The sequence below is a fragment of the Bidens hawaiensis genome, unplaced genomic scaffold (assembly GCF_021521415.1).
Source record: "Bidens hawaiensis isolate Kalapana, Puna unplaced genomic scaffold, B.hawaiensis_p1.1 tig00008951_1, whole genome shotgun sequence".
NCBI lineage: Eukaryota > Viridiplantae > Streptophyta > Magnoliopsida > Asterales > Asteraceae > Bidens > Bidens hawaiensis.
In genome coordinates this window covers 627909-642209 of record NW_027491653.1, presented here as the reverse complement: position 1 = coordinate 642209, position 14301 = coordinate 627909, and positions in this window count along the sequence as shown.

Genomic DNA, 14301 nt, shown 5'->3' with positions numbered 1-14301 from the left:
TATGAGCTATAAGACTAATAAAGCTTGCGCGTGAGGCGACTTACGAGCTATAATAATAATGGAGCTTGCGCGAGTTGCGGCTTACGAGCTATGAGATTAATAAAGCTTGCGCGTGAGGCGACTTACGAGCTATAATAATAATGGAGCTTGCGCGAGTTACGGCTTACGAGCTATAATAATAATGGAGCTTGCGCGAGTTGCGGCTTACGAGCTATGAGAATAATAAAGCTTGCGCGTGAGGCGACTTACGAGCTATAATAATAATGGAGCTTGCGCGAGTTGCGGCTTACGAGCTATGAGAATAATAAAGCTTGCGCGTGAGGCGACTTACGAGCTATAATAATAATGGAGCTTGCGCGTGGCCATGTGGGATATTATTAGGCTCTCGCCCTAAGATTCGGATGTCTTCTATTGCGATAACGTGGTTGTGGTATACCACGACAGTCCCCTAATTCATTGCTGCTAAATGAGGTTGTCCTTATCCTGATTTGGGATTAGACTACTCATTTGTTATGTCGCTTGCGCATAGGCTCTGGCTTTGTGCTATGCGCCACGCGCAGATGTTGCATGCGCGTGCGCATAGGCTCTGGCTTTGTGTTATGCGCCACGCGCAGATGTTGCATGCGCGTGCGCGTAGACTTTGTGTCATGCGCCATGCGCAGATGTTGCGTGCGCGTGCGCGTAGACTGTGTGATATGTGTGAGCATGTGATGCGTAAGCATATGTAATATGCGTGAGCATATGTGATGCGTGAGCATATGTGGTGCATGAGCATGTGATATGCGACTGCGCTCAAGCATCATGGTGGTGTGCATGTTGAACGGAGCGGAGCCGCGTTCGGTCTTGTATTCGCGCGAAGCCGTATGGGTTTATGAGGATTCCCAACCTTTAAGTTTGGCGCTTGGCTGTGACATCTGCCCCGATCCGACCCGACCCAGGTACCCGTTTCTCTGACCCGATCTCTTTCTGTTATGATTTAATATTTATTTATACTTATATTTTACTTTTAATAATAATAATATATTTTCCTTCCCGTCCCTCTTCTTCTCTCTTTCCGCCTTCTTTTCCCTCTTGTCGCCGTCCCGCCCTTAAGCCTTGTTTCCCTCTCTCCTTACTCTTTGCTGTCCTTTGTTCCTTCCCGCCTAAGGTTGTCTGCGCAGCTCCACGCGCCAGACTCCTTACAAGGAAGCCTGTGTGAAGACCAGTTGTTCCTGCGATACGCGAGGCGAACTGTTCTCGCAGCGCGCTAAGAATTGTAGTTCTTCTCGCAGCGCGCTAAGAACGGTAGTCCTTCCCGCGACGCGCTAAAAATTGTAGTTCTTCTCGCAGCGCGCTAAGAACGGTAGTTCTTCCCGCGACGCGCTAAGAATTGTAGTTCTTCTCGCAGCGCGCTAAGAATGGTAGTTCTTCCTGCGACGCGCTAAGAATTGTAGTTCTTCTCGCAGCGCGCTAAGGATAATAGTCCTTCCCGCGGCGCGCTAAGGATTGTTCTGTCTGCCTTCGCCCTCGCGCGTGCGCTCAAGCCTTCTCGCGCTATGTCTTGAGTCTTTTCTTCTGTTTAATCTAGCCGTTTGCTTTTGTGTTGTCTTATCTCCTGTGTTGTTGACCTGACCTATCTTATGTCTGAAAAGCCACTTTTGGCGCAGCATGCGCACCAACCCCATTGGTTGGCAGAAAAAGTGACTGACATTATCTTTTGAGATCTGCTTTTCCATGCTTGACCAGTACCTTTATCTGACACGCCCATGCCTGTTTACTGTTCCCTGTCAGCTTTATCTTGCCCCCTGCAGCTGCCATATCTTTTGATATCTTTTGCTTTTGGAATCTTTTGCTTTTTGAGATCTTTTCCCCTTTTTCTAGGGATTGTGTTCCCTAGGGTTTCTCTATAAATAATAATGTTATTTTTCCTAACACATCACACACAAACACTTAATCTCTCCTGTTCTTCCTTGCTCTCTGCCGTTGATCCTCTGTCGCCTCCCTCTCTGCCTCCGTCTTCCTCCCTGTTCTGCCCTGCTTTTTCGGTAATATATATTATATATAATAATTTACTTATTAATTATGCTAACTTATAATCAAGACTTAAAACCAATCATTAAAACAATAATCTTATTTATAGGTTAACTTGTACTTGTTTAAAGTTGGTTCTTGCGTTATCTTGCACCGCACCGTTTATCAAGTGAGTAATCTCGTACCAAATCCCTTTTTATTTTTAATGTTTTGGGATGTTCATGTGTTCGTACAAACTTGAGTCTTAAACTTGTTTATGAACTTTAGTCGCGCAGTATCCCATGTGTTGAGGACGTTTACTTGGCTGTTTATTTGTATGTGTGTATCATTAACCGCTTTGTTCGGCCTATTCCGCAGTTTTCATGGATCCATTAGATGAACACGGGAGACCTATCGTTTACGGTTTTCTTTGTTTACACTTGCACAGATGTTTTCTTGTTTTTGTGCTCATTTGGGAGCACAGATTGAACTATGAACTATGAGCTATGATCTATTTAGGCTTGATCACAATCTGATTGCACCCTTGTTAAACACCAGACATACACGTGTTGCGCGCAGATTTATTGTTATCTATGTATTGTATTAAACTTGATTTCTCACCAACACGCAAGTGTTTGACGTTTATTTTAACACATGTTCAGGTTTGCAGTAGCTGTTTTGGAGCTTGTGGACACGTAGGAAGTTTTCTTTATTTTGGACCTAGATTAAAATGTATCAAGACAAGTTATTGCTGTTCGAATATTATGATTTATAATATATTGATTTATGATGATTTATGTTATCTTATGGTTACTTTGCGCGTGCGCGAATGAATGTATTTATTAAATATTGACACCCAATAGTGTCACGAGTAATGAAACAATATGTGGCGCCCCGATGTATAATCCGCCTTTGGTCGGGGTGTTACAGATTGGTATCAGAGCTCGTTGACTTTAGGATAGGTGGTTAGACGTAACGGCCTAGAATACCTAAGAGTCCCTTCTCGCGCATGAGAGAAATCTCATGTTTGCGCGCTTATTGTTAATTACTCGTTATTTATGAATATGCTCGCGCCTGCGCAGTATATGATTTTATGTTTTATTTCGCGATATTTCGATTTTTGTTGAATTTCGATTTTTATTGATTTTACTTACATATTCGTTTGTTGGATTTGAAAATCCGAAAAGTCATGGTGATACATGAATAGTTGATTTTCAATTTCCATTTACGATTATGTTCTGAGGTTGGAGACTTGAAAAGTCATGGTGATACATGAATTGTCGACCTCCAATACTCATTTTCTTGTATATTTTATATTGAGGATTGAAAAGTCATGGTGATACATGAATCGTCAATCTCCAATACTCGTTTGCTCGTATATTTTAAATTGGGAATTCGGAAAGTCATGGTGATACATGAATTGTCGATTCTTGATTCGAATTTGTTACCTTTATTAAGTCTGCATTTAGGGTCATTTATTTTACTTTAACTTTTGACAGTAACTGACTCCGCGAAACCAAGCTTTTCAAGGTTATACTTTGCGCTAAAACCAAGATATTAACTAAAATTAAAACTTTTATAGAATGCCTCCGCTATCAGCTCGCCATCTCAAGAAGAAAGAAGCCGCGCGCATCCGTTCGCAGCAACGTTCCCAGGAAATGGCCGCCGCAATAGCCCAAGCCTTAAACCAAAACAATGCTAACACCTCTAGTTACAACATTAAGTCCTTTAACGCGGGTAACCCTCCAAAGTTCACAGGTCTTGAAGGAGCCACCGTGATGCTCCAGTGGCTTGAGAAAATAGAAAACACTTTCCTCCACACCCAATGCCCCTCAGACAAACGTACCCTGTATGCTTCCAGTGTCCTGGAATCTAGAGCGCTTACATGGTGGAATGGAGTAGCTCATGCGCGTGGCGCAGAAGCTGCTTCCAGCATGCTCTGGGAGGAATTTAAGGATCTCTTGACGCGAGAATTCTGCCCTCCCAACGAAGTTAAGCGCCTGGAGGAGGAACTTTGGAATCTTAAGCAGTACAGTGGCGAAGCGCGCGAGTACGCGACGCGTTTCCATGAACTAAGCCTGCTTGTCCCTCACCTTGTTACCCCTTCCCGCCGAGCCATAGAGAAATTCCTTGGGGGTCTCCCCATGGAAATTCAAGATTCTGTATGGGCCAGAAACCCAGTTACCCTCTCTGACGCTATCGAATTGGCCGCTGTGCTCAGCGACAACCATGTCAGAGTAGGAACCCTGTTCCTGCGGGGAACTGAGAAGACCAAACCTACCAAAACTGCCCCTGAACCAACAGAAACCAAACCTGAACCCTCACACCATAACAACCAGAAACGTAGGCGCAGACAAGTTTATGCGCTTACCAACCCGCCCATTGTCCAGCAACCCATCTACCAACCTCCAGTTTACGCGCCTAACCCACTGTCAACCTACCCAACACCTCCTGTAGTCCACAACTATGCCTTAACCAATCCAGCACTCCCTGCCCCGCCACCTAAGAAACCTTACACAGGAACCCAACCCTTTTGCCCAACCTGTAGACTTCACCACCCAACCCAAACCCCGTGTCGACAATGTAACCGATGTGGCCGCGTTGGCCACTCTGCTGAGTTCTGTAGAGTCCCTCCCGTCAACCCGATTGCGCCAACACCACCAGTCTACCCGCAGAACCCTCAACCAACCTACCAAAACCCACGACCCAGATCGTGCTTTAACTGCGGTGATCCCAGTCATTTCCGGAACGCGTGCCCGAGACTACAAGTGCAAATCACACAAGCGAATCCGGTGAACCAAATTTCGAACCAAGTGGCACGCGGACGAGCTTTTAACATAACCGCGCACCAAGCGCAAGCGAATAATGACGTAGTTAATGGTACATTTTTGCTTAACGGATTTTATGCTTCTGTACTTTTTGATACTGGCGCCGATCGAAGTTTTATTTCTCGCGCGTTTGAGCAGAAGCTTGCGCGACTGCGCAACGATTTAAAAGAAAATTTTTCAGTTGAATTGGTTAATGGTGAAACTGTTTTAATTAACTCCGTGATTAAAGATTGCACGCTTAACCTTAACGAAAACGATTTTCTGATCGACCTCATCCCCATGCCCCTTGGAAGCTTTGATGTTATCATTGGTATGGACTGGCTTACGCATAATCGCGCCGAAGTTATTTGCGCCAAGAAGATGATTCGCATACCTCGAGAAAATGGTGATCTTCACATCTACGGCGAAAGACCCTCCAGTGGTCTTAAGCTTATGTCTTGCGCCGAAGCCCAAAGACTCATGCGGAAGAAGTGTATTGCATTTCTAGCCCATGTGGTTAAACCTGCTGAAGAAAAGAAGCTTCGCGATATCCCTGTTGTGCGTGATTTCCCTGAAGTTTTTCCTGATGATCTTCCTGGTATCCCTCCCGCTCGTGAAGTCGAGTTCCGTATTGATCTTGTCCCTGGTGCTTCCTTTTGGGTTTTATACAAGATTATCAAAGTTCAAGTTAACCATATTTAACTAGAAAACGCAACGGAAGCTTAGATTTTAAAACTTGTTATGAACATACCATTATGTTAAAGCTAAAACCCAAAGAACAAGGATCAATATTACAAGAACAATATGCTTACAAAATGTAAATGGTACCTTCTTATACCTTATAAGAAGATGTAGATGGATGAAGAAGATGATGTCTTCAAATGGCAAGGTTGCAAAGAGAAACCCTCAAGCTTTGTATACCCCAAGCTTTGAGCAACAACACCATCTAGTTGCTAGGATTTTGAACACTTGAACTAGCTCACAAAACTCCCAAATGATGCCCAAGTGAGCCGTGGGTTTTGGAGAGAAAGAGAGAGTGTTTTTGCTTGTTACAACACTTGAAAAATATCAAAGAACAAGACCATTTGCATGTATGGGGAAATGGAGGATTAAAAGGAACCCAAGACAAGTTACATAGAGCATCTTGTTATTGATTGGGTAAAACCACCACCCCACATGGGTGGCCGGTTTTGTTTGTTTTTTTTTTTTTTTTTTTTTTGTTTTGTGTTTTAACATTTAAAACTTCTCCATTCATTTTATAAAACTCATTTTCATAAAATGTGCATACATCTATTTAATTATTTAACCAATTAAATAATTAGTTTATATAAACAAATTATCCAAATAATTTATTTGAATCCTCAAGTGTGTTTGTTTAGAAAACCAATTTTCTAAACACGTAGTGTTCGGTATTCATTTAAATGATCAAATCGTTAAAAGAATACATTTGGTGTTGTCTAGCTTGTTATTGGGTATGACCCGACTTGGATCAAACACAGTTAGCCACATTAGTTTAAGTATGTGTCTCGGGCATACGTAATTCCAACAATCTCCCACTTGCACGAGATACATAGAAAATTAATGCAAGTGGTGAATACCGCCTAACAACAGTTCACCACCCCTAATGTGTTTGACGAAGTGCCATTCAATAACATCATCCCTTCAAGTCCCTTACTTGATATGATTTAGGTGAATTTATCATTATATCCCTTTGTTACTAGATGTCATGTTGGATCTAAGAGACATAGGCGATCATTCTCTTTACAATTCAACTTTATCAGGCCTTAGACATCTAAACTCTCAACACATAAGAGGAACAAATTCCATCTTGACTGTATACCCCTCTCACTATCACTTTATACTCCACCCGAGCTCATCCTTATGTACCATCTTTTACGAATAGCGAAGGGGAGAGTCAAAGTGTAATACTCGGTGAAAATCAAGGCCCAGTATACATCTCAGGTCTAAGGATAATATGAAATTCTCCTTTACTCAAAATTACTAATGATCAGGTCCATCGACTCCATGTAGTAATATTGAGAGCGGGTCATTCCAATATTTGTATCCCACAAATATCTATGAACCTTGGCAGCAAACCTATGCTCCATATTCATTCCTTATGAATATCCACCAATCCTAGTTCATAATAGTCTTGCTTCATATTTGTTCCCACAAATGTGATCGACTACGGACTTTTAGAATAAGATAACTTATTCATGGATTAAACATGCAAAATTAGAATTTAACTCAAGATTCCATAATCATATAAAAGAGTTAAATTACAAAAGTCTTTTAAACGTAAATACAAAATAGATCAAATCCAATTACTAGAATATCGAAGTCCTAAGCCACTCGCATGACGCTCATGTTTCGGTCTTTCTAGGAGCTTCGTGAATGGATCCGCAAGATTTTGATCAGTTCCAACTTTGCGAATACATATCTTTCCCTTTTCAACTTCATCCCTTATGTAGTTGAATCTCCGCTCTATGTGTCTAGTCTTTTGGTGCGAACGAGGTTCCTTGATTTGTGCAATCGCACCCTCGTTGTCACAAAAGATTTCTAGAGGGTCTTGAATGGAAGAGACCACCCCTAGATCAGTAATGAATTTCTTCAACCATGCAGCTTCCTGAGCTGCCAATGAAGCGGCGATGTATTCTGATTCTGTAGTGGACAATGCTACCACTTCCTGTTTTGAGCTCTTCCAAGAGACAGCTCCTCCATTAAGTGTGAACACATACCCAGACTGTGATCGAGAATCATCTCGATCAGTTTGGAAGCTCGCATCCGTGTAACCTTTTATAGCGAGTTCCTCCTCACCAGATCCATATATCAGAAACATATCCTTAGTTCTCCTAAGGTATTTCAATATGCTCTTAACAGCCATCCAATGACTGTTTCCTGGATTCTGTTGGTATCTGCTTGTCATGCTCAAAGCGCATGACACATCAGGTCTAGTACATATCATCGCATACATGATGGATCCTATAGCAGAAGCATATGGGATTTGTTTCATCGTCTCTTGCTCACCCTTTGAGCTTGGACATTGAGCTGAACTCAATATGGTCCCTCTTTGAATAGGTACAAAACCTTTCTTGGAGTTTTCCATCTTGAACCTTTTCAAGATCTTATCAATGTATGTACTTTGGTTCAAACCTATCAAGCGCCTTGACCTATCCCTATAGATCTTTATTCCCAAAATATAGGCAGCTTCACCAAGATCCTTGATGGAAAATCTACTTCCAAGCCAAGCCTTAACGCTTTCCATGGTTGGAATGTCATTTCCAAATAGTAGAATGTCATCGACATACAATACTAAGAAGGTAATTATACTCCCACTAGCTTTCTTATACACACAAGCCTCATCAGCGTTCTTGATGAATCCAAAACTTTTGATTTCTTCATCAAAACGATGATTCCAAGTTCTAGATGCTTGTTTCAATCCATAGATTGATTTCTTTAACTTGCATACTTTATTAGGATGTTTTGGATCGACAAAACCTTCAGGCTGAACCATATAGACATCTTCCTCAAGATATCCATTTAGGAAAGCGGTCTTGACATCCATTTGCCAAATTTCATAATCATAATGTGCAGCTATGGCAAATAATATCCTAATAGACTTAAGCATTGCCACAGGCGAAAAAGTTTCATCATAATCAACCCCTTGAGTTTGAGTGAAACCCTTAGCTACAAGTCTTGCTTTATAAGTATCCAAGTTTCCATGCATATCAGTTTTCCTTTTGAAAACCCACTTGCTTCCAACAGCTTTGGAGTTGAGTGGTGGTTCAACCAATTCCCAAACTTGGTTGTCATACATGGATTGCATCTCAACGTTCATGGCTTCAAGCCATTTGTCACAATCATTCTTGGACATTGCATCACGGTATGTGGTCGGTTCATCCGAATCTACCACGTAGCAACCTTCTACAAAAAATCCATATTTTTCAGGTGGATTGCTAATTCTACCAGATCTGCGAACGTTTTGTGTGTTTTGATCAACCACTTGATCACTTTCAACAACCTCTTGTTGAGTGCTAGTATCAACCAATTGTGTATCATCTTGTGATTCTTGATCCTCATCAAATTTCACTGTTCTACTATTAGTTCCTTCCTCAAGGAACTTAGTTTCCAAGAACTTACCCTTTCGAGCAATAATAACATTTTGCTCACTAGGATCGTAAAAGTAATATCCTAAATCATCTTTAGGATAACCTATAAAGATACACTTAGTGGATCGGACTTCTAATTTGTTTGGGGTGTATTGCTTTACATAAGCTTCACAACCCCAAACTCTTAAGAATGATAGCGATGGAGCCTTTCCATGCCATACTTCAAAAGGTGTCTTCTCCACTTTCTTGGTTGGAGCCATATTCAATATGCGAACAGCGGAAAGTAAAGCATAGCCCCAAAATGATAGAGGTAAAGTGCTTCTAGCCATCATCGATCGAACCATATCTAATAGGGTACGATTTCTCCTTTCAGACACACCATTATGTTGTGGTGTTCCAGGTGGAGTAAGTTGTGAAATAATTCCACAACTCTTAAGATGATCTTGAAAAACACCACTTAGGTATTCACCTCCTCTATCACTACGAAGTACTTTGATTGTGGTCTTGAGTTGTCTTTCTACTTCAGTTTTGAAGTCTTTGAACATTTCAAAAGCTTCATCTTTGTGTTTCATTAAGTACACATAACCATATCGACTATAATCGTCAATAAAGGTAATGAAGTATCTTTCACCATTCCTAGTCATTGGTCTAAAAGGACCACATACATCCGAATGTATGATACCCAATAATTCTTTTGACCTTTCAAAAGTTTTATTAAAGGGTTGCTTTGTCATTTTGCCTTGTAAACAAGATTCACATACATCAAATGAATCATACTCATTTGTTTCTAGAATACCACTCTTGCGAAGAGTTTGCATGCGATTCTTACTTATATGTCCAAGGCGACAATGCCAAAGATAGGAATCACCCAAGTCCTTCTTGAGTTTCTTGGTGTTGACATTGTACATTGAACTACTATGTGACATACCACTTTGATCTATTTCATATATACCATTCATGGGTATAGCTTTAAAATAAAACATGCCATTCATCAAAACATGAATATCACAATTTATAAATTTAAGATCAAAGCCACATTGTTTTAAAAGGGACACGGAAATAATGTTTCTCCTTAACTTAGGAGCATACAAAACATTCTTCAAAATTACTTCCAAACCACTTGGAAGCTTTAACAAGTAGTCTCCTTGGGCTTGGACTTCAACTCTTGCTCCATTGCCCATAAAGAGACTAATGTCCCCTTTGTTGAGTTGTTTACTTCTTTTGAACCCCTGCAACAAATTGCAAATGTGAGTTCCACATCCGGTATCAAGTACCCATGTATTTGAAGAAATAACATTTAGTTCAATATGTATAGTAAAGATAATACCTGAGGTATGCCCCGCATCCCTCTTATCTTTTAACGCATTGAGATAGGTCGGACAATTCCTTTTCCAATGACCTATCTCTCCACACTCAAAGCATGGATCTTGCGCCGCAACCTTTTGCTTCTTTTCCTTCGGTTTGGTGGCCGTGATGGCTTTCCTCTTTCCCTTTCCTTGGACGTGGCCCTTGCCCTTAGCAACACTTGCTTTGGGGTTGGAGTTATGTCCCCTTTTTCCTTCATTGATTGTTAGAACGGGTAAAACCCTTTTACCCATTCCCGCTTCGGCCGTTCTTAGCATTGCGTGAAGCTCACCAATGCTTTTGTCCCATCCATTCATGTTATAATTCATGACAAAGGTTTCAAACCTTTTGGTCAAAGAGTTGAGGATCAAATCCGTAGCCAACTCATTAGATACGGGACAATTCAACCTACGAAGCTTTTCAATGTAGCTTTTCATTTTTAGGACATAAGATGAGACGCTTTGGGTTTCCTCCATACGACATGCATGAAACGCTCGAACCGTTTCGAAACGTTCCGCTCTAGCTTGTTGAAGGAACATTTCCTTCAATTGAGTTATCATGTCGTATGCCCCATGATGCTCGAAATCCTTTTGGATTTCGGGAATCATAGTCCCTAACATGAGGCAAGAGGCTTGCACCGAATCTTTGGTGTACTTGACCCAATCGTTATACGCCTCCTCATCTTCCACGTTAGGCTCGTCGGGAATGGGATCGTCTAAGACATATGATATCTCTTCTTGTTTGAGAACTATTCTCAAGTTGCGATACCAATCCATAAAGTTATTATGGTTTAGACGATCCTTTTCAAGGATGGTTCTTAAGGATAGGTTACGGGTGTTATGGGTAGAGGTGTTTGCATTGTTAGCGGCCATCTACAAAATTTAACAAAGTTTTATTTTAGTATTATAAACAATTTAATTATTAATACCCTTTTATTCCAAATTTTAAAATAATAATTAAATTCTAGAATCCAACGATAAATCAAATTTCGGTTAGGTGACCTTTATCCCGTTATTTGATTTAAAAAGGTAGTCAATCTTGACAATTGCAACCTTTTGCAACTTCTAGAGGTATGGGACCATTCGAAATCCTTATTTCGTGTTGGCATGTTTATCCCATCAACACCATTAGATCCCCATGCTTAGGTGACCTTTATCACATGGTTTCCAATTCAAGTCGTCCTACTTGTATAAACATGTAAGATTAACATACAAGTGGTTAGGTGACCTTTATCCCACAAATATGTTAATATTACCCTAAGTATATTAGTTTGCTCAAAATGGTTAGGTGACCTTTATCCCATTTAAAGTTCCCTAATACGTTAAGTGTCATACAAAAGGATGGTGTAAGACTTGTTTCCTTGGTAATTATGAAAAAGGGATTTTAAGTTTTCCAATATTCTAGTTTGAAAAACATTATGCCATATCCTAACATGCATTTAGTAATATGGCGATTTTGAAAACCAATTTTCAAGGTTCAAGTTATAATAAAACCAATTTTATTATATGTGAGTAATCGCTTAGTTTTAATAAACCCATTTAATTAAACTAATTGACGCGATATTACCAAATATATATTAGAACCCGTTTTATGCTTGTTGTCGTTCCTATGTGACGGTTTGGATATCCTAATATCTATCAACCACACATTACAATAAGTAAAACAAACAACCAAGCAAACACATGCAAAATATAGTCATAACCGAGAACCGCTAAGTTTGACCATACTTGTTAGCCGAAACAAGTATAGGTCATAAGTCACACCTAAGGGACAAAACATGACACAAGGATGGAATGTTGACTCCCACTTGACCTTGCATCCAAATGCTTCAAGTATCCTTTCCAAGTTGTTGTGTTCTTGTTGGGCTTGTTAATGGGCTCCAAACTTCCAAAAGTCTTCTTGGGCCCAAGAGTGAAATTTATGGGCCTAATGGGCTTGAATCCCATGATGGGCCGGTGAGGCCCAACAAGCCCAAAATTTCGGTCCAAGGCCCAAATCCACCAATTCTTGCATCTTCAATTTTTACAAAAATGTATCCTAATACATATTTTTCTAAAAAAAAGAAAATGCAACTAATCTATTTATTACAAACCAACTTATGAATAAATAAATTACACAAGCCTAAGATTATGAATTATTACAACCATATTGAATAATAAACATAATCAACATACACAAACAACAATCAACACATCCAAGGTCTAGGTTTCGGTTATAACACATCCAAACATACCAAATGTTCTAAGCATGCAACCTAAGCAACCAATGCCCAAAATCACCAAATAAAATCGGCCCCCCCCCCCCCCCCCCAAGAGGCTACGGCCCAAATTATTATTATTATTTTTTTTTATTTTCAACATCCAAATGTTATTAATGGTTTCCTAAGATCTTTCATGCATGTCAAGATCTTACAAATCCAAATGTTATTAATGGCTTCATTTCGAACTTCTTGAAGATCGCTTTGCCTTTAACAGCTCTAACGCACAAAAGTAAACCGTATATTTGGGGCTCGAAGCAAGAAGAAGTCTTTCTAACGCTCAAGCGATTGTTGTGTGAAGCTCCTGTTCTTGCGCTACCTGAGGGTAATGAAGATTTTGTTGTGTATTGCGATGCATCCAACCAAGGTCTCGGTTGTGTTCTTATGCAACGAGGCAAGGTTATCGCTTACGCATCGAGGCAACTCAAGGTTCATGAAAAGAATTATACGACTCACGACCTCGAACTTGGTGCAGTTGTATTTGCCTTGAAGATCTGGAGACACTACCTCTATGGTACTAAGTGTATCCTTTACACTGACCATAAAAGCCTTCAGCATATCTTTGATCAGAAGGAACTTAACATGAGGCAACGCCGATGGAACAAACTCATCAGCGATTACGATTGTGAGATCCGGTATCATCCTGGTAAGGCTAATGTGGTAGCCGATGCGCTCAGCCGAAAACCCTGCCAGCTTAACTGTATCTTGCCACGCACGCAGCTTCACTTCGCGCCGATCCAAAGCAACCTTGAATCGCGCATTCGTGACGCGCAGCGCGCATCCATCAGTAATGGTAACCTTCGCGCCGAGTTAGCGTGTGGCGCGGAAGCACATTTTGTGCCCAATCTGAGTGGAATTCTCTGCTATCTCAATCGCATCTGGATTCCCTTTGATGAGAATCTTCGCGCTGATATCTTGAGTGAAGCGCATAAATCTCGGTATTCTATTCATCCTGGCGCTGATAAGATGTACAAGGATTTGCGCATTACTTATTGGTGGCCCGGCATGAAAAAGGATATTGCTGTGTTCGTAGCTAAATGCCTGACTTGTTCTAAGGTAAAAGCTGAACACCAACGCCCATCTGGTTTGCTCGAGCAACCAGAAATTCCTGCGTGGAAATGGGAATGTGTAGCGATGGACTTTATTACCAAGTTACCTTTGACAGCAAGCAAACATGATAGCATTTGGGTAATAGTGAATCGTTTGACTAAGTCTGCTCACTTTCTGCCCATTCGTGAAAACTACCGTGTTGAGCAACTCGCGCAGCTTTATGTCAAGGAAATTGTCTGCCGCCATGGTACTCCTTTGAGCATCATATCCGATCGCGATGGCCGTTTTATATCTCGCTTTTGGAAATCTCTCCAATCTGCGCTAGGAACTCGCTTGGACATGAGTACGGCATATCATCCTCAGACTGACGGTCAGTCTGAGCGAACTATTCAAACTCTTGAGGATATGCTCCGATCTTGTGTTCTTGATTTTGGAGGTAATTGGGATTCACACCTGCCTTTGATCGAGTTCTCTTATAATAACAGCTATCATTCCAGTATCGGTATGGCCCCATTTGAAGCACTTTACGGTCGTAAGTGCCGCTCCCCGATTTGTTGGAGCGAAGTGGGAGAAGCTCAAATCACAGGACCCGAACTTGTTCAAGAGACAACCGATAAAATCGCCAAGATCCGTGATCATCTGCTGACTGCCAGAAGCCGACAGAAGAGTTACGCAGATCGCAGGCGAAAGCCTCTCGAATTTCAAGTTGGTGATCTTGTTCTCCTCAAAGTGTCGCCCTGGAAGG